We start from the raw sequence: 19,633 nt of genomic DNA on the forward strand, positions 1-19,633 counted from the left end.
GCATCTTCAGTGGTGGTGTCCAAGGCATGGCTCAGTCTATGACTGACATGACTGAGGACCTCGACATCATGTCCCAGTTGCTGGGGACACTGGAGAGCATGGCCCAGTCACTGAGGGACGTGTCCCAGACACGGGTGCACATTGCCGGGGCACAGCTGAGCATGGCCCAGTCACTGCGGACCAGCGCTGAGGGTATCGACACCATGGTGCAGACAGCAGGGAGGTGCCAGGACTGACAGAGCCAGATGACTCAGAGGCATCTGCAGCTCACTCCAGCTGCCTCTCAATCCCGTGGGGACTCCCAGGACCCTACAGGCACCATCAGGGAAGAGGAGGTACGGGAGGCCAACCTGGAGCCTGCCACCAAGGAGACAATGGCGATCTCCAGTTCCTCCACATACCCCCTCCCGACACCGGCACATCTCAAGAGCAGCGGGCAGAACTGGCATGGCGACACCTGTGACACCGGTAAATCAGCCAGGGCCCTCCCGCTTGCAGGTCCTCCAGGTAACGTCCACCAAGGGCATCAGAGACCACAGGGCGAGGAAAGCAGCAGACTGCCTCCACCTCCGATGTGCATCCTGCGGCCACACCTAGACGTAGCAGTAGACCACAAAAGTTCAAGAAGAGAAGATCACTATGTGGGTATTGGTGGGGGGGGGGGGGGGTTACTATCTGTAGCTAAGGGGAATGGAAATATCCAATGTTCACTATTAAAATATGATACACCTGATACATGTTAATCTTCACAGCGAACACGCCTGCACCCTCACTCCCTGTTGCCCTCCGTTTCCCCCATGCCTCAAGCAGAGTGGTCCAAGATCGAATGCCCCTGATGCAGATCCTCAGAGGATGGGTGTCGTTGTGCTGTTAGCAGAAAGATAGGAGTCAGACTTTGACATTAACTGAGGAGCACCAGAGTTGTTCTCACAGTGAGTGGTCATCACACTCCTGCCTTGTGCATTGACCCGCTGGCAGGGCTGACACAGGCCTATCACCCTGGAGTAATGTTACACAGATCCTGGGAAATTGGAACAGAGTAGTCGGGGGAGGAACGGTTGGTGGATGGTGTGGAAGGAGGAATAGAGGGGGGGGGGGGGGGGGTGAGCTGATGGACAAAGCCCCATTCTATGCGAATCGGGTGAAGATGAGGGCCTCCCTGGTCCTCCAGGCATACCAGACCTTTACCGCCGCCTGTCCTCTATCCTCCGGCTCCTCTTGCAGTTCCTCCCCGTGCTCGTCCACCATCCTTTCTTGGTCTGGCGCCTCAGCCTCAGATGAGCCACATGTCCCTCCTCCTCCTCCAGCATGTTGCCCGTGGTGTTGTGTCAGGTTGTGGCGGGCACAGCAGACCACCACAAAGCGGGAGACCCTCTGGGTGGTGTACTGCAGTGCACCACCAGAGTGGTCCAGACATTGAAGCGCATTTTGAGCAGTCTGGTGCATTGCTCACTGACAGCAAGGTTGGCATCATGGGGCCATTATATCGGGTCTCTGTATCAGTCTTCGGCCTCCACATTGGTGTCATGAGCCAGGACCTCAGTGGGCACCGGGCGACATGCTGGCACAGTTTTTAGCACTCAGCCTCACAGGGCCAGAGACCCGGGTTCAATTCCAGCCTTGGGTGACTGTCTGTGGAGTTTGCTTGTTATCCCCTGGCGGGATTCTCCGACCCCCCCCCCGCCGGGTCGGAGAATCGCCGGGGGGGGGGGCGAGAATCCTGCCCCGCCGTTCCGACGCCGGCTGCCGAATTCTCCGGTGACTTTTTTTGGCGGGGGCCATGGCGTAGCTTTACACATGGCCGCGCCGGACAGGGGCCGTTGGCTGTAGCCCCCACGGCGATTCTCCGGTCCCCGATGGGCCGAGCGGCCGCCCGTTTTCGGCCAGTCTCGCCGGCGTGGATTAGACCAGGTCCGTACTGGCGGGACCTGCATCTGAGGGCCGCCTGCGGAATCCTCGGGGGGGGGGGGTGGCCCCCACGGTGGCCTGGCCCGCGATCGGGGCCCACCGATCTGCGGGTGGGCCTGTGCCATGGGGACACTCTTTCCCTCCGCACCGGCCTGTGTAAAGCTCTGCCATGGCTGGCGCGGAGAAGAAACCCCCTGCGCATGCGCAGGAAACACGCCAGCGGTTCTGGGAACACGCTGGAGTTCCTTCGCATGAGCTAACTCGCACCGCGGAGGCCCTTTGGCACCAACCACACCAGCGCCAGTCTAGCCCACGAACGTGTGGAGGATTCCGCACCTTCCGGGCGGCCTGAAGCCGGAGTAGTTCACGCCACGTTTTGGCGCCAGTACGGCCCGTCCGCCGGATACTGGAGAATCCCGGCCCCCATGTCTGCATGGGTTTCCTCCGGTTTCCTCCCACAATCTAAAGATGTTCAAGTTAGGTGGATTGGCCATGCTAAATTTCCCCTTAGTGTCTGTGGTGAACGTATTGTATTAACCATTCACCATGTATCTCACTGTGTCACGCTGTTGCCCATGTGGGCTCCACCTATGGACTAGTGTACGATATTACATAGAATGTATCATGTTGGTGCCCTTGTGGGCTCCGCCCCTGGCTCCACCCCTTGAGGGGAGGTATAATGAGCAGCAGCCCTGTAGGCGGCTCTCACTAGCAGAGCAGTCGCAGGCAGGCACTGTTCTAGTCAATTAAAGCCACAGTTTACATATACTCTCTGTTATGCGTGAATTGATGGTCGCATCAATTTAATTGACAACAACACCACAATGGAATCGGCCCTCAAACCTGACCGACTGGAACCCGACCCATAGGCCGCGGAGGCCAAAGGGATTTTTTCGCACTTGATCCGCTGTTTCGAGGCCTACCTCGCCGCCTCCTCCTCGCCTTCCGTCTCCGACGATCAGAAGCTGAGCCTCCTCCGCGCCCGGGTGAGCCATCGAATCTCTGTACAACTCGAGGAAGCCTCCACATACGCAGACACCCTCGCGATGCTGAAGCGCCTAACGTAAAGCCAGTGAATAAGGTGTATGCGCGGCATCTCCCCACCACTCGCCACCAACGCCCCGGGGAATCGCTGGAGGAGTACCTACGCAACCTCAAAGCCCTCACGCGCAGTTGCAACTACCAGGCCGTTTAGGCCTCTCAACATATGGACCTCACCGTCCGGGACGCCTACGTGGCTGGAGTCAGGTCCTACTACGTGAGACAGCGCCTACTTGAAAAAGGTGCCCTCGACCTGGAAGAGACGGTAGAACTAGCCACCTCCCTAGAAGTTGCGTTCCAAAGCCTCAACGCGTTCCCGTCTGATCACGCGACCCCCTCGTGGAACCCCGACCAGAGAGTACCCCAGGCCTGTGCCGCGCGGCTGCCCGCCGAACCTGGGGGGCTACCCTGCTATTTCTGCGGCCAGCACCAGCAGCCCAGCCAGCGATGCCCGGCCTGGAACCCGAAAAAGGGACACTTCGCCAAAGTTTGCCTGGCCAGGTCCAAATCCTCAAAGTCACAGGCCCGACTCTCAGACTCATAGGCCCGCAGACCCCGCAGTGTGGCTGCGTGCCTGCCGGCTCCGCCCCCTCCGGACGTGTCATCTGCCTCTGTGTCATCTGTCCGTGGGGGCAGCCATCTTCAAGCCTGCACAACATGTGCGACTCACGGGGGCTGCCATCCTGGCCACTGTCTCCTACGCGGCCCGCCACATGCAACTCATGGGGGCCGCCATCTTGGACTCCATCTTCCTCGCCGCCCGACACGTGCGACCGACGGGGGCCGCCATCTTGGCCGCAATCTGCAACGCCGCCCGACACGTGCGACCGACAGGGACAGCCGTCTTGGGACCACCCCATCACCTCTGACCACGCCAGCTACCCGCAACTCGGTGTGGTCACCCTCGACCAGTCGTGACCAAAACACCTCCGGAGATCCATGATGACCGTCCGGGTCAATGGACACGAAATGCCTTGCCTGTTCGACTCTGGGAGCACGGAGAGCTTCATTCACCCAGACACAGTAAGGCGCTGCTCGTTCCCAATCTTCCCTGTGTTGTGTTGGGTGTTCTGATGTACAAACGACCCAACACGGCTGGAGATGATGTAACTCAATTTTATTAACTACTCAACTGTAACAGCACACTGCTTACTTGGGTACGTGCATTGCCAGCTAATCTGTGGACCCTGTCCTATCATTATCTGGGTGAGGCACTCAGCACATGGTGAATGTCTGAGTGGTAGGCTCTGAGCTTGGTGCTCTGAGCTGGCTGCTGCTGGAATGAGCGGGAACTGTAGTGTCCCGTTTTATAGTGCGTGTGCTCTCACTGGTGATTGGCTGCGATGTTGTGTGTGTGTTGGTTGGTCCTACTTCATGTCCATCAGTGTGTGTGTGATTGCACCATGATATGCTGATCTAAATATCATGACATCCCCCCTTTTCGCAAAGAATATGTGCCTACATGATAATAAATAAAGAAGTGTGGTGAGTGCATCTGATCATGTGTGTGCAATATTTACAACAATATGTACATGTGACTATACTATATACACAGGAAGGTGCCAGGTGCAGAAACTAACTATGTTACACCAAGAACGAAACCAATGTTATTAACAAATAATAACAAAATCTTAAACAGTATGGCATAAAGTCTGAAACAGTATGTCAGAACAAGTCAGTGAGTCCAATATGAAAAGGTTCATAAATTAAGTCTCTCAGGTGGGCGACGAATTCGGGTTGACCGCCTCAAGGGTGGGTCAGGATCCACCGGCTGAGGAACGGGCCGGGCCACGGTCGAGTGAGGAGGATGCAGGGTGTCTGGAAGGTCAACAAAGTCCATTGCAGGGACAACAGGAGGGCGTGGCACCGGTGCAGGATCACGTAGCGAGCGCGGAACCAGACGAAGGGCATGCCGATAGAGCCATCAGGCAGACGAACCAGGAACGAGCGGGGAGCTATCTGTCGGAGAACCTCAGCGGTTGTCGACCAGCCGCCCTCCGGAAGGTGTATGCGGACATTATCTCCAGGTGCCAGGGCAGGAAGATCAGTCGCCCGAGCATCGTGTGTCGCCTTTTGTTGCTCACGCTGTTGCTGCATTCGCCAAAGTACCAGAGCGTAGTCGAGGTCTGGGACGTGAATCGATGGCACAGTGGTCCTGAGGGTGTGTCCCATAAGCAGCTGGGCCGGCGATAGGACCGTGGACAGTGGAGTCGAGCGATAGGCCAGCAAGGCAAGGCAAAAGTCAGATCCTGCATCAGCAGCCTTGCAGAGGAGCCTTTTAATGATGTGGACGCCCTTTTCTGCTTTGCCATTCGACTGAGGATGCAGAGGACTGGACGTCACGTGTGTGAAGTTGTATGAGCTGGCGAAGGAAGACCATTCCTGACTCGCAAAGCAGGGGCCATTGTCTGACATCACGGTGAGCGGAATGCCGTGGCGAGCAAAGGTCTCTTTGCAGGCCCGGATGACAGCCGATGACGTGGTGTCGTGCAGGCGTCTCACCTCTGGATAGCTGGAAAAGTAGTCGATGATGATGATGTAGTCCCTGCCGAGCGCATGGAACAGATCCACACCCACCTTCGACCAGGGGAATGTGACCAACTCATGGGGCTGAAGGGTCTCAGGGGTTGTGCCGGCTGAAACCGCTGACAGGTGGGGCAATTGAGCACAGTGTTAGCAATGTCCTCACTTATTCCCAAGCCAGTACACAGCCTCTTGGGCCCTCCGCCGGCACTTCTCAACGCCGAGATGGCCTTCGTGCAGCTGTTCTAAGACAAGCCGGTGCATGCTGTGTGGGATCACGATGGGATCAGGAGGACACCATCAATGACTGCCAAGTCGTCCCGAACATTGTAAAACTGTGGGCATTGTCTCTTGAGCCACCTGTCCGTCATGTGGCGCATCACACGTTGCAGAAGGGGGTCAGCCGCAGTTTCACGGCGAATGTGGGCAAGGCGTTTGTCAGTGGCCGGCAGATTGGCATAAATGAAGGCTACATGCGCGTTGACTTGGCAAATGAACCCCTCAGGGTCGGACGGCGTGTTGACTGCCCTGGACAGAGCGTCTGCTATGATCAGGTCCTTACCCGGGGTGTAGACAAGTTGAAAGTTGTACCTCTGGAGTTTGAGCAGAATGCGCTGGAAGCGAGGGGTCATATCATTGAGGTCCTTTTGAATGATGCCAATCAGCGGGCGATGGTCAGTCTCCACAGTGAACTGGGGAAGGCCATACACATAGTCGTGGAGCTTGTCAACACCAGTCAACAGGCCTAGACACTCCTTTTCAATCTGGGCATAGCGCTGCTCTGTGGGGGTCATGGCCCGTGACGCATAGGCGACTGGGGCCCATGATGAGGCGTCATCCTGTTACAGGAGGACCGCCCCAATGCCGGACTGGCTGGCGTCAGTCGAGATTTTCGTCTCCCTTGCAGGATCAAAAAACGCCAGTACCGGTTCGGTGGTGAGCTTGACCTTGAGCTCCTCCCATTCACGCTGGTGGGTAGGAAGCCACTGGAATTCAGTTGTCTTCCTGACAAGGTGCCGGAGAGCTGTAGTGTGGGAAGCAAGGTTAGGGATGAACTTCCCCAGGAAGTTGACCATTCCGAGAAAGTGTAGCACCGCCTTCTTGTCTGTGGGCTTCTGCATGGCCGTGATGGCTGCCACTTGTCAGCATCTGGCCGCACCCCCAACCGGGAGATGTAGTCCCCCAGGAACTTCAGCTCATTTGTCCAAAAGAGCATTTGGCTCGGTTAAGACGCAGGCCCTGGTCCTGTATCCGTTTAAAGACGCGCTGGAGGCAACTGATGTGCTCCTGCGGTGTGGTGGACCAAATAATGATGTCGTCTACATAGACGCGCACCCTTTCGATGCCCTCCATCATCTGTTCCATGATGCAGCCATCAACATAACAACACCCCAGCCATCTGCATATAAAGTAGCAATCCCGGGAACAATATGCTACAAATTAGTAACACAAAGCCGACCCAGACATTTTGGCGCCAGCAGGAGCTGACACAGAGAGAGGTAAATGACCACCCCTCGATCAAGGAATCGCTCCAGCATTGGAGAATATCGAACCAAGTGATTGGGACCAAGCCCAATCACTTGGAACCAGGTACAAGGTCCGCCCCGAGAGGCGGGAAGCCCCTGGGGACAATAAGAATAGGGGCCAAGTTCAAATCGACCCTTCTTCTCCTCTCCGCACCCTTCGAGACCCTTGTGCTGACCTTCTACACCAGCCGCTAGAATCGTAAGTCTTACTCCAACGATCGCTACAAGATAGACACTCCTGACTATCGACCTGTACCAGCTTTGAATCCCGCAGACCCATACGAAAGGCCATTCGTTTCCCTGACCTGGTGGGCCATTTCCAAAGTTAAGTATTGTCCTGTTAGTTGTAGGAAGTAACTTAGAAGTAGAATTAATGTATAAGTATTAATTGCTGTATATAATAAATGAGCGTTGAATTAACTCTTACTAAGCGGTGTGTTGGATTATTAATCATTACTCGGACTTGAACCACGTGGCGGTATCAGAAAGATACCTGGCGACTCAAGAGCAAAGGTGACAGAATAAGAGCAATTAAACTCAGGCTAAAACGAGCAACAACACCAACCCCCAGTACGCATACATAGAACACCCTGACGGCCGACAGGATACGGTTTCCCTCTGGGACCTGGCACCCGCAGGTTCCACTACCACCGCCAGCCAACTTACCCCCCCCAACCTACGCCGCCCAGCGCCCCCGCCCCTACATAACACCCTCACCCCCTCCTGCCCCTCCTCCCCCTTCACTGACCCACAGGAACGAAGCTCCAGAAGACACGCTCTTGGAGTCCACGTCTGTGCCCGCACCGGCGACTTCACTACCCATGCCCGCACGGATGAGTTTGACACCTGGGCCAGCTGTGATACCAGAGCTTCGGCGATCACAGCGCACAATCAGGGTGCTGGACAGACTGAACCTGTGAACTCTTCACCCCCGCCGGGCCTCAATTTTTTAACAGGGGGTGAATGTGGTGAACGTATTTTTTTAAAAATATATATATTTATTAAAGTTTTTTAACAACACAATTTTTGTTTTCCTCCCATTTACCTTTCAACTCTTCTGCTAGCGCCTCCCTCTCTTCTTTCATCTCATGGTGTATTGCCGAAACCTTGCCCTCCCCGACCCATACGCCCAAGATCACCCTGTCTTGAATTTCTTGTGCCGGGAGCAACCTGTTGCCTCACAAAAGCCCTCACCTGCATATATCTAAATGCATTTCCCGGGGGTAACTCAAACTTCTCCTCCAGTGCCCCTAGGCTCGCAAATGTCCCGTCAATGAACAGGTCCCCCATTCCTCTAATCCCCGCCCGTTGCCAGCTCTGGAACCCCCAGTCCATCTTCCCCGGGACAAACCGGTGGTTACCCCTGATCGGGGACCACACCGAGGCTCCCACTGCACCCCTGTGCCGTCTCCACTGGCCCCAGATCCTTAACGTTGCTGCCACCACCGTGCTCGTGGTATACTCTGATGGCGAGAACGGCAGCGGTGCCGTCACCAGCGCCCCCAAGCTCGTTCCTTTACAGGACGCCATCTCCATCCTCTTCCATGCCGCCCCCTCTCCTCGCCCAGCCCCATTTCCACCCAGTGTGGGGCATGGTCCGAAACGGCTATGGCCGAATACTCCGTTCACTCCCTCCATCTGATCCATATACCCCCTGAGCACCTTGGCCGCCGCCGGCCTCTTTCCCGTCCTTGATCTGGAGCGGTCCAGTGCTGGGTCCAGCACTATATTGAAGTCCCCTCCCATTATCAGTCCTCCTACCTCCAGGTCCGGAATGCGCCCCAACATGCGCTTCATGAATCCAGCATCATCCCAGTTCGGGGCGTATACATTTACCAACACCACCCACGTCCCTTGCAACCTACCAGTCACCATCACATATCTCCCTCCACTATCCACTACGATAGTCTTGGCCTCAAATGACACATGCTTTCCCACCAGAATTGCCACCCCTCTATTTTTCGTGTCCAGTCCCGAGTGAAATACCTGTCCTACCCATCCCCTTTTTAACCTGACCTGGTCCGCCACCTTCAGGTGTGTCTCTTGGAGCATTGCCACGTCTGCCTTCAGTCCCTTCAAGTGCGCGAACACTCGAGCCCTCTTCACCGGCCCATTCAGGCCCCTCACGTTCCACGTTATCAGCCGGATTGGAGGGGCTCTCATCCCCCCAACCCCTGCTGACTTGCCATCTCATTTTCCGGGCCAGTCCCGTTTCCGCATCTCCCTCGCCCTCCAGTCCCCCGGCCGGGGGTCCTCCGTCCCGACCACCTCTTCTGTGTCCCATTCCCTTTCGGCCAGTACAGCAGCAACCCTTCCCCCCCCCCCCCCCCCCCCCCCCCGCTAGCTCCCTGTCTAGCTTTTTTGCTCACCCCATATCACTCCCATAAGTCAGCTGACACCTGCTGACCCCGGCTTCCCCGCCATCCCTTTGACCCCCCCGTGTGGGAGTCTCCCAATCAATATACGTTCGTTCGTTCCCCTTCCCGCCTTTCTTCCCGCGCGCGGGAAAAGAACCCCGCGCTTTCCAAAGCCCGCTCCGCCCCCTCTGGCGCAGCTCCTGTCACGGCCTTGTCTCTCTCCCCCAGCCCCTATAACATTTCCTGCGCATGATTGACCCGCTATATACAACAACCATCATACTTCAACCCTCAAACACCCCCCACGCACACAAACCCTCAATTAGAGTCCAACTTTTCAGTTAGTTTCAAGGTCCACGCCTCTTCGGGCGTTTCGAAGTAGTGGTGTTGGCCATTATGTGTAACCCACAGTCGCGCTGGCTGCAACATTCCAAATTTCACTCCTTTCCGATGCAGCACCGCTTTGGCCCGGTTGAAACCCGCTCTCCGCTTAGCGACCTCCGTGCTCCAGTCTGGGTATATTCTGATCTCTGCATTGTCCCACTTGCTGCTCCGCTCCTTCTTGGCCCATTTCAGGACCCTCTCTCTGTCCGTAAACCGGTGAAATCTCACCACCATCGCCCTTGGCGGCTCATTTGCCTTGGGCTTCCTCGCCAGCACCCGGTGCGCCCCTTCCAGCTCCAGCAACCTCGGGAGGGCCTCCCCGCCCATCAGCGCCCCGATCATTGTGCCCGCATATGCCGTGGCATCGGCCCCCTCCACTCCTTCTGGGAGACCCAGGATCCTCAGATTATTTCTCCTCGACCTGTTCTCCAGGTCTTCGAGTCTCCCCGCCCACGTCTTGTGTAGCGCCTCGTGCCACTCCACTCTCACCGCCAGGCCCAAGAGCTCGTCCTCATTCTCACTCACTTTTTCCTGGATCTCCTGGATCTTCACCTCGTGGGCTTTCTGGGTTGCCCCAAGTCCTTCAATTATTGCCAACATAGGCACCACCATCTCCTTACGCAGCTCGTCGAAGCAGCGCTTGATGAATTCCTGCATCTCCTCTTTGTCCCCGGCCGCCGCCATTTTGCTTATTTTCCCTCTCTTCTCCCGCTGCTCCAATGCCACTTTTTTGGCCGTTTCGCTGCGGGTCCGGTCCATACAAGTTAGTAGGGGACCTCTCTCCTCTCTTCCCCACGGGTTGGCTGTAAAAAAAGTTCCGTTGGGGCTCTTCTAGCGAGTCCGAAAGTCCGTGTTCGCGGGAGCTGCCTAATCGTGCGGCTTAGCTTTGCATAGCCGCAACCGGAAGTCGTGGTGAATGTATTAACCATTCATCATGTATCTCACTGTATCACGCTGTTGCTCATGTGGGCTCCACTTATGGACTAGTGTACGACATTACGTAGAATGTATCATGTTGGTGCCCTTGTGGGCTCCGCCCCTGGCTCTGCCCCTTGAGGGGAGGTATAAAGAGCAGCAGCCCTGTAGCCGGCTCTCACTAGCAGAGCAGTAACAGGCAGGCACTTTTCTAGTTGATTAAAGCCACAGTTTACATCTACTCTCTGTTTCGTGTGAATTGATGGTCGCATCAGTGTCCAAAGATGTGCAGATTAGCTGGGGTAAAGGGAGAGTAGGCCGAGGTAGGGTGCTCTTTCAGAGGGTCGGTGCAGATTTGATGGGCTGAATGGCCTCCTACAGCATTGTAGGGATTCTATGCTTCTATTCTACCTCTTATCCCCATGAGCCAATCCGTCATCCAGGGGTGGTCCTCGACGACACTGGGGTTTTTCGATTGACCCAGATGTAGCTGCCATGCACGCCCCCTGAGAAGCGTGCACACACTTGTGTGGTCCAGAGGTGGTGGTCGCACATGAGTTGAACATTCAGGAAGTGGAACCCCTTCCTGTTAATTAAGGGCACTCCCTGATGCCCCAGTGTGCGCAAGGTGACATGCATGCCATCAATTACCCCCTGGACGTGCTGCACCCCGACGATGGTGGAGAATCCTGCAGGCCGGGCATCTTGGTGAGCTTGGTTCAGTTCAAAGCTGATACAGTCAGCTGCCTGGCATACAGGGCATCCATGACATAACAGATGCGCTTGTGGGCTGTAGCTTGGGAAATACCGCACAAGTCCCCGCTCGAGCCTGGAATGAACCCGTTGCATAAACGTTCAGCGCTGCGTGACTTTCATGGCTACTGGGAGCAAGTGTCCTTCTCCTCCACAGGGTGCCAAGTCCACGAGGACGTGGCGCCAGTGCCACACTGTCTCTTTGTTAAGACACATGCTGTCCGTCATCTCCTCGAAAGACCATCCTGTACACCTTGAGCCATCGCTGGCGTTCCTATTTGGGTTCCTACTTGGCCTGATCTTCAGGGTGTGTGGCGGCCCTCATGGGCTGCTGTCACTTTCTCCAGTGTCTGGCTACCTGGGCTTCCACCAGAATGGTGAGGGCATCCTCTGTGGGACCAACCTAATCAGCCATATTGTTATATCTGTAAGGAATTGGAGCAGGAGAGAGACTGACCATCAGTCCTTCAAATCCCCCAAGCTGCTCCCACCCTTATGTGCCATGCCTTCATTCAGAGTGCCAGCCACCGAGCCAGTTGTGCTGGAGAACCTCACTCTACAAACTCATCCTTGGCCACATCAGGGGCCCCAAACCCCAGACGGGAATATTAAGTTGGCCTCCGCTGATCCACACACTTTTAAAAAATTAATTCACGGGATGTGGGCGTTGCTAGTTAGGCCAGCATTTATTGCCCATCCCTAGTTGCTCTTCAGAAGATGGCGGTGCGCTGCCTCCTTGAACCGCTGCAGTCCCTGAGGTGCAGCTCTTGTTGGAGCTGCACTCATCCAGGCCAGGGGAGAGTATTCCATTACACTCCTAACTTATGCCTTGTAGATGGACAGGCTTTGGGGGGTCTGGAGGTGAGTTACTCACCATAGGGTTCCTAGCCTTTGACCTGCCTTGGTAGCCACAGTATTAATATGGCTAGCCCAGTTCCGTTTCTGATCAATGGTAACCCCCAGGTAGTGGGGAGATTCAGTGATGGTAATGCCATTGAATGTCAAGGGGCAATGATTTGATTCTCTTGTAGGAGATGGCCATTGCCTCATACTTGTGTGGTGTGAATGTAACCTGCCACTTGCCAACTCAAACCTGGATATTGTCCAGGTCTTGCACTTTGACTGCTTCACTATCGGAGGAGTCGCGAATAGTGCTGAACATTGTGCAGTCTTCATCGAACATCTCCACTTCTGTACCCTTTGATGGAAGGGAGGTCATTGAAGCAGCTGAAGATGGTTGGGCCTAGGACACTACCCTGAGCAACTCCTGCAGTGATGTCCTGGAGCTAAGATAATTGACCTCCAACATCCACAACGATCTTCCTTTGTGCCAGTTATGACTACAACCAGTGGATGGTTTCCACCCGATTCTCATTGACTCCAGTTGGCTGGGTTGGATTTGTCCTGTTTCTTGTACAGGACACACTGGGCAATTTTCCACATTGCTGATTAAATGCCAGTGTTGTAGTTGTACTGGAGCAGCTTGGCTAGGGCACGCGGCAAGCTCTGGAGCACAAGTCTTCAGTACTATTGCCATAATATTATCAGGACCCATTGCCTTTGCAGTATCCAGTGACTTCAGCCATTTCTTGATATCACATGGAGCGAATCGTATCGGGTGAAGACTGACATCTGTGATGCTGGGACCTCCGGAGGAGACCGAGATGGATCATGCATTCAGCACTTCTGGCTGAAGATTGTTGTGAATGCCTCAGCCTTGTCTTTTGCATATGTGTGCTGGACTCCTGCATCATTGAGGATGGGATATTTGTGGAGCCTCTTCCAGTGAGTTATTTAATTGTCCACCACCGTTCACAGCTGGATGTGGCGGGACTGCAGAGATTTGCTCCATGTGATATCAAGAAATGGCAGAGTTTAGATCTAATCTGATTATTGTGGAATTGCTAACTCTGTCTATTACTTGCTGCTTATGCTGTTTGGCACATTAGTAGTCCGGTGTGTAGCTTCACCAGGCTGACACCTCACTTTCCGGTATGCCTGATGTTGCTCCTGGCACTCTTCATTGAACCAGGGTTGATCCCCTGGTTTGGTGATAATGGTAGATTGGGGGATATCCTGGGTCGTGAGGTTGCGGGTTGTGGTTGACTGCAATTCTGCTGCTGCTGGTGGCCCACAGCACCTCATGGATGCCCAGTCTTGAATTGCTAGATCTGTTCGAAGTCTATCCCATTTAGCACGGTGGTAATGCCACACACACGATGGAGGGTGTCCTCAATGTGAAGACGGGACTTTGTCTCCACAAGGACTGTGCGGTGGTCACTTCTACCAATGCTGTCATGGACAGATGTACCCGTAGCAGGCAGATTGGTGAGGTTGCGGTCAAGTATGTTTTTCCCTCTTGTTGGTTCCCTCACACCTGCTGCAGTCCCAGTCTAGCAGCTATGTCCTTTAGGACCCGGCCAACTCGGTCTGTGGTGGTACTACTGAACCACCCTTGGTGATGGACATTGAAGTACCCCACCCAGAGCATAATCAGTGCACTTTCCACCCAGTGCTTCCTCCAAGTGGGTGTTCAACACGGAGGAGTACTGATTCATCAGCTGATGGTCTGATGGTGGCCGATATGTGGTAATCAGCAGGAGATGTCTTTGTTCATGTTTAACCTGAAGCTATGAGACTTCATGGAGCCCAGAGTCGATGTTGAGGACTCCCAGGGCAACTCCCTCCCGACTGTATACCACTGTGTCGCCACCTCTGCTGGGTCTGTCCTGCCGGTGAGACAGGACATATCCAGGAATGGTGATAGTGAAAGGGGTGGGAGGCTGTTGCAACGTGGCAGGGGGTGAGAGGTGACATGGTCGGGGCGGAGAAAGGGGTAATCTGTGATGGGCTAGGTACAGGGTGGAATTAAAGGGGCCGGAGTTAAGTAGGGAAGATGATGGACAGTAGAGGGGATTGGAGGCATAAGCCTCCGGTAAGGTTGGTAACGTGGAACGTCTGAGGATTGAATAGGGCCGGTTAAAAGGTCGCGGGTGTTCGCGCACCTCGGAGGCTCTGGTACTGGAGGTGGTGGTGTCCATGGATGCGGAAAAGGCATTTGATCAGGTGGAGTGGCGGTACTTGTTCGAGGTTTTGGGAACGTTTTGATTTGGGCCGAGATTTGTGGCATGGGTACGGTTGCTGTATGTGGCGCCAAGGACGAGGGTGAGGACGAATGATATGGGCTCACGAAGCTTTGACTTACACAGGGGTACGAGGCAGTGGTGGCTGCTGTTTGCGCTGGCCATAGAGCCATTGGCGATGGCTCTCAGGGGGTCGGCGAAGTGGTGGGGGATTATGAGGGGACAGAGGGAGCATCAGGTGGCGCTCTATGCCGATGACCTCTTGCTGTATGTTTCGGATCCGTTGGAGAGTATGGGAAGATTATGGGCGATGTTTGGAGGGTTCTCGGGGTACAAGTTGAATGTAGGGAAAAGCGAGGTATTCCCGGTGAATGAGCTGGCACAGCGGGCTAATTTAGGGAGGATGCCATTTACGGTAGTGAGGGATAGGTTTAGGTATTTGGGGATTCAGGTAGCGAAGGAATGGACGGGGCTCCATAAGTAGAACTTAATGAAGCTGGTGGAGTAGGGTAGGGACGATCTTAAGAAGTGGGATACACTGCACTTAACGTTGGCTGGAGGGTCCAAGTGGTGAAAATGAATATTCTGCTGAGGTTCTTGTCTATCTTTCAAACTCTCCCGATCTTTATACCAAGGCCTTTTTTCAGAAAGTGGACACGATCATTTCTGACTTTGTATGGGTGGGGAGGACCTTGCTACAGAGGCAGAGGCAGCAGGGGGGGTTGGCATTGCCGAACTTGCTTCATTATTATTGGGTGGCGAATGTGGACAAGGTGCGGCGGTGGTGGGAAGGAGAAGGGGGAGAGTGGGTTAGGAAGGAGAGGAATCTTGCAAGGAGTCTAGTTTGAGGGTTATGGTGACGGCAGCGTTGCCAATGGCTCTGAGTAGGTATTCAGGGAGCCCGGTGGTGCAGTCCACGGTGAAGATACGGAATCAGTTGAGGAGGCATTTTAGGGTGGAAGGGATGTCGGTGCTAACGCTGCTGTGCGCGAATCATGGTTTTGAGCCGAGGGGGATGGATAGTGTTTACAGGAGGTGGAGGGAAGTGGGGCTGGTCAAGGTGATGGATCTATATTTGGCGGAAGGGTACGCTAGTCTGGAGGAGCTAAGGGAGAGGGTAGAGCTGCCGAGGGGGAGTGAGTTCAGGTATCTGCAGGTGAGGGACTTTGCGCGAAAGGTCTGGAGGGGGTTCCCTAGGTTGCCGGGATACACCTGCTGCAGCGACTGCTGCTTCCGGATGTGGAAGGGGAGGGATAATTTGGGAATATATAAAAGTGGCTGTGGGAGCAGGGAGGTGAGCAGGTGGTAAAGATCAAGGAGAAATGGGAAGCGGAGTAGGGAGGGGAGATCAATTGGGGAGTATGGAGTGAGGCACTGCGAAGGGTAAACGGGACCTCCTCTTGTACAAGGATGAGCCTGATACAGTTTAAGGTGGTGCACAGGGTGCATATAACTCGGACGAGAATGAGTGGGTTCTTCCAGGGAATAGCAGATTAGTGTGAGAGGTGTGGGCGGGGGCCAGCGAATCACGCGCACATGTTTTGGGGTTGTGAAAAATTGGGAAGATTCTGGGCGGGAGTGTTCGTGGTCTTAGCCAGGATAGTGGAGGAGGAAGAGGACCCGGACCCTTTGGTGGCGATGTTTGTGGTTTCAGAGATGCCGGAGCTCATGGAGAGGAGGATGGCCGATGTCTTGGCCTTCGCCTCTCTGATTGCACGGTGGCAAATTTTGCTGGAGTGGCGGTCAGCATCGCCACCGGGGATAGTGGCTTGGTTGAGTGACCTGTATGACTTCCTACGATTAGAGACGATAAAGTATGAGTTAAGAGGCTCTTCAGGGGAGTTTGAGAAAAGGTGGGGGATGTTTGTGACCGTGTTTGAGGAGCTGTTCGTCGCGGGGTAGGGAGTGGTGAAAAAGGGGAAAATCTGTACAGACTGTATAGTTTCCCGGGGTGTTTATTCGCTGTAACCTGTTTCGATACATCTTTGTAATAAAATACATTTTTTTAAAAATGGAATGGTGATAATGGTGTCTGGGACATCTGTGAGTATGCCTATGTCAGGCTGTTACTTGACTAACCTGTGAGACAGCTCTCCCAATTTTGGCACAAACCCCCAGATGTTAGTAAGAAGGACTTTGCAGGATTGACAGATCTGGATTTGCAGTTGTCATTTCCTGTGCCTGGGTCAATGCCAGGGGGTCCGTCCGGTTTCATTCCTTTTTTGTGTTTTTGGAATGGTAGAACACAACTGTGTGGCTTGCTCGGCCAATTCAGAGGGCATTTAAGAGTCAACGCATTGCTGTGGGTCTGGGTCACATGGAGGCCAGATCAGGTAAGGATGGCAGATTTCCTTCCCTAAAGGACATTCGTGAACCAGATGGATTTTTACGCAATGGTTTCCTGGGCATCATTCGACTTTTTTTAAAATTCCAGATATTTTATTGAGTTTAAATTCCACCGTGGTGGGATTCGAACCCGGGTCCCCAGATCATTGTCCTGTGTCTGCTGTCCCCTTACCTTATGCTCCCCTTACCTTATGGTCACAAGAATATCCCCAGTTCTGAAGCCCAGTTCTTGAGTATTTGATTGTTTGTTGCTGCCTCTATGCTGATGCTTCTAGAGTTTAGACAAAGTGTTCAGATTTCAAAGTTTGATTGAAATATGATGCAATAATCATCGTCGGAGACATAGCCCATGTACCCAGAAGAAGCCACTTGAAAATATTTTGTTTATTAAATCGGTCAACATTAGTAAAGATTTGAAAATCAAGTATGTAACATTCCACAAATCACACTAACCAATATTCAACTAGGAAATGTCACCGTTCCACATTGGTACCAATACAAAGCTATATCAGCTCATTTTCACAAAACAAAAACCAAACACATGGCATTGCTCCTCGCAGAGTCCTCAACAGAAACAGAGGATAAGCCTGAGAATGTTTGTCGTAGGAATCGGGCGGGATTCACCCCTACCAGGCGGGGCGGGGGGTCCCGGTGGGACGGAGTGGCGTGAACCACTCCGGCGTCGGGCCGCCCCAAAGGGGTAGGCCCCCCCCCGGAGTGGTTGGCACCCCACCGGCCGGCGGAAAAGAGGCTTGGCGCCACACCAACCGGCGCTGAAGGGCCTCCGCCGGCCGGCGCATGCACGGGAGCGCCAGCGCGTGCTGGCGTCATGCATGCGCAGAGGGCTACGCTTCCGCACCGGGAATGGCGGAGGACCACAGCCTCTGGTGCGGAACAATCGAGTGCCCCCACGGCACAGGCCCGCCGTGGATCGGTGGGCCCGGATCGTGAGCCAGGCCACCGTGGGGGCACCTCCTGGGGCCAGATGCCCCCGCCCCCCCCAAGAACCCCGGAGCCCGCCCGCACCGCCAGGTCCCGCCGGTAAGGGACCTACTCTAATTTATGCCGGTGGGACCGGCAACAGACGGGCAGGACTTCAGCCCATCGCGGGCCGGAGATTTCGGTCAGCCCCGGCACCCATTGAGTCGCGCCCGACCCCGCCATTCTCCGAGGCGGGCGGCGCGACTCACGCCGGGCCGGTTTTTGGGGGGGCTGGAGAATTAGGAGGATGACGGGGGCGGGATTCACGCCGACCCCCGGCGATTCTCCCACCCAGCAGGGGGTCGGAGAATCCCGCCCGAGCTGGTCAGCAATTCATTACTTGTTGGTTGTTCCATGTATAAGTGCCATTATCGATCCAGGAGCCACTCCTGTGCAGCCCCTCCCACACGGTCCAATCTCATCGGAACCAAATCCTGGCATCCACATATTCCACTGGTGCTCAAGGTACAGTTGAACATCCCTGACTTCCAGCGTGTTTAACCTGCGGTGACGTGCCAGTTACTCACCACACCAGCAACAAAACCATCAGCAATCTGCAAAAGCATTTCTTTAACATCTTTATCTGGTAGCTCATTTAGATCAATGTCACGCACCAGGCCCCACAGCATCCTCGTGCTTCGAACCTGATCGTCTTCTGGACTCAAAGGTCGCCCAGAGCACAGAGTTCCTGTTTTTTTTCTGTGTGATTGGCGTTAGGAGAGAGCATTGGGCTTTTTATTGGCAAGAAGGATAGGCAGCAGTATCTTTAAAAAAATTGTTCTTCTTTTAGGCTACAGAAAAAGAAGGAAACAACAGCAGCAGCCTCCAGGCATTTGCAACTGCAAGCAGCAGGAAGCAGCAAACACAACCTGCCGCTGGGAAGTGCTCTCACAACTAATAAGGCAATTTTTTATTCGCATTAGCCTTCAGCTGTGAAGCTTGAGGCTGCTCCAGTCAAAGGGAGATAACGTGACGTTCAGCATATTGCCAAGAACAAGGTTCAGTCCTAGAGGTATTGCTAGGACAGACAGCCAGCAGCTATAGTTGCCCTGTTATGAGGCATCCACAAAAGCCCCTTACTCCCCTTCTGCCCGGCGGAGGGGCAACTCCCGACCTGGAACGCTTCAGTTACCCGAACAAGCCTAACCCCCCTGAGGGGGTAGCAACTCCGGTGCCCTCAAGCTGCATGCCTGAAAATGGAAATGGCTAATCACTTCCTCAGTCCCCCTCAGCAGTCATTGTGCCAGCTTCATGTTCTTAAAAAGGGGTACTAAACGACACCCGCGTGACTTTTCACTGGGAAGCTGGTTAATTTACGGGAGGCCATTACATTCGACTTCAATCTCGCTAATGAGATGGAAACTCATGCAAATTGGAGTTAATGAAATGCTCGCTATATTTGGGTGCGATCCAGAACTCACCATCGGGAGCTGGCCGGTTCGATAGCAAACTGATTTGCGCCCGGCACAAATCACAATTTTGGCTTTTCCTGATATTTAACCGGCGCACCCAGATCCGTGCCAGGTGCAGTGTGGCAGTTACATCCTACCCCTAATTAAGAACATCTGAAACTACCAACATCCACAAAATAACAAGCTTGTTTTGTGATGAGCGGAATGTAGAATGATGCCAACATTCAAAGTATTGCTGTTTTTTTAACTTATTTACACAGGCGTGAAATATGAGGCCTTGAAATTTCTAAGTTGTGGATCAATGTGAGACATGTTGGATCTACTGATGATCTGTGGTGTTGTTTGTGTCAGAATTTTGTGGATCAGTTTATCTGCAGGTCAACTGGAGGACCCATTGGTATAGC

The 19,633-nt window shown here is 54.2% G+C and overlaps 1 long non-coding RNA gene across 1 annotated transcript in view; it reads right to left on the reverse strand.

Moving 5' to 3' along the window:
- LOC140393560 (uncharacterized) overlaps window positions 1–19,313 on the reverse strand; it is a 73,164-nt gene extending 53,851 nt beyond the window's left edge. The window contains exon 1 of the long non-coding RNA XR_011935663.1: window positions 19,239–19,313. This is a non-coding gene — a long non-coding RNA (uncharacterized lncRNA). The remainder of the gene's footprint in view (window positions 1–19,238) is intronic.
- Window positions 19,314–19,633: the final 320 nt, after the last annotated feature.

This window comes from Scyliorhinus torazame, chromosome 17 (genome assembly GCF_047496885.1).
Source record: "Scyliorhinus torazame isolate Kashiwa2021f chromosome 17, sScyTor2.1, whole genome shotgun sequence".
NCBI lineage: Eukaryota > Metazoa > Chordata > Chondrichthyes > Carcharhiniformes > Scyliorhinidae > Scyliorhinus > Scyliorhinus torazame.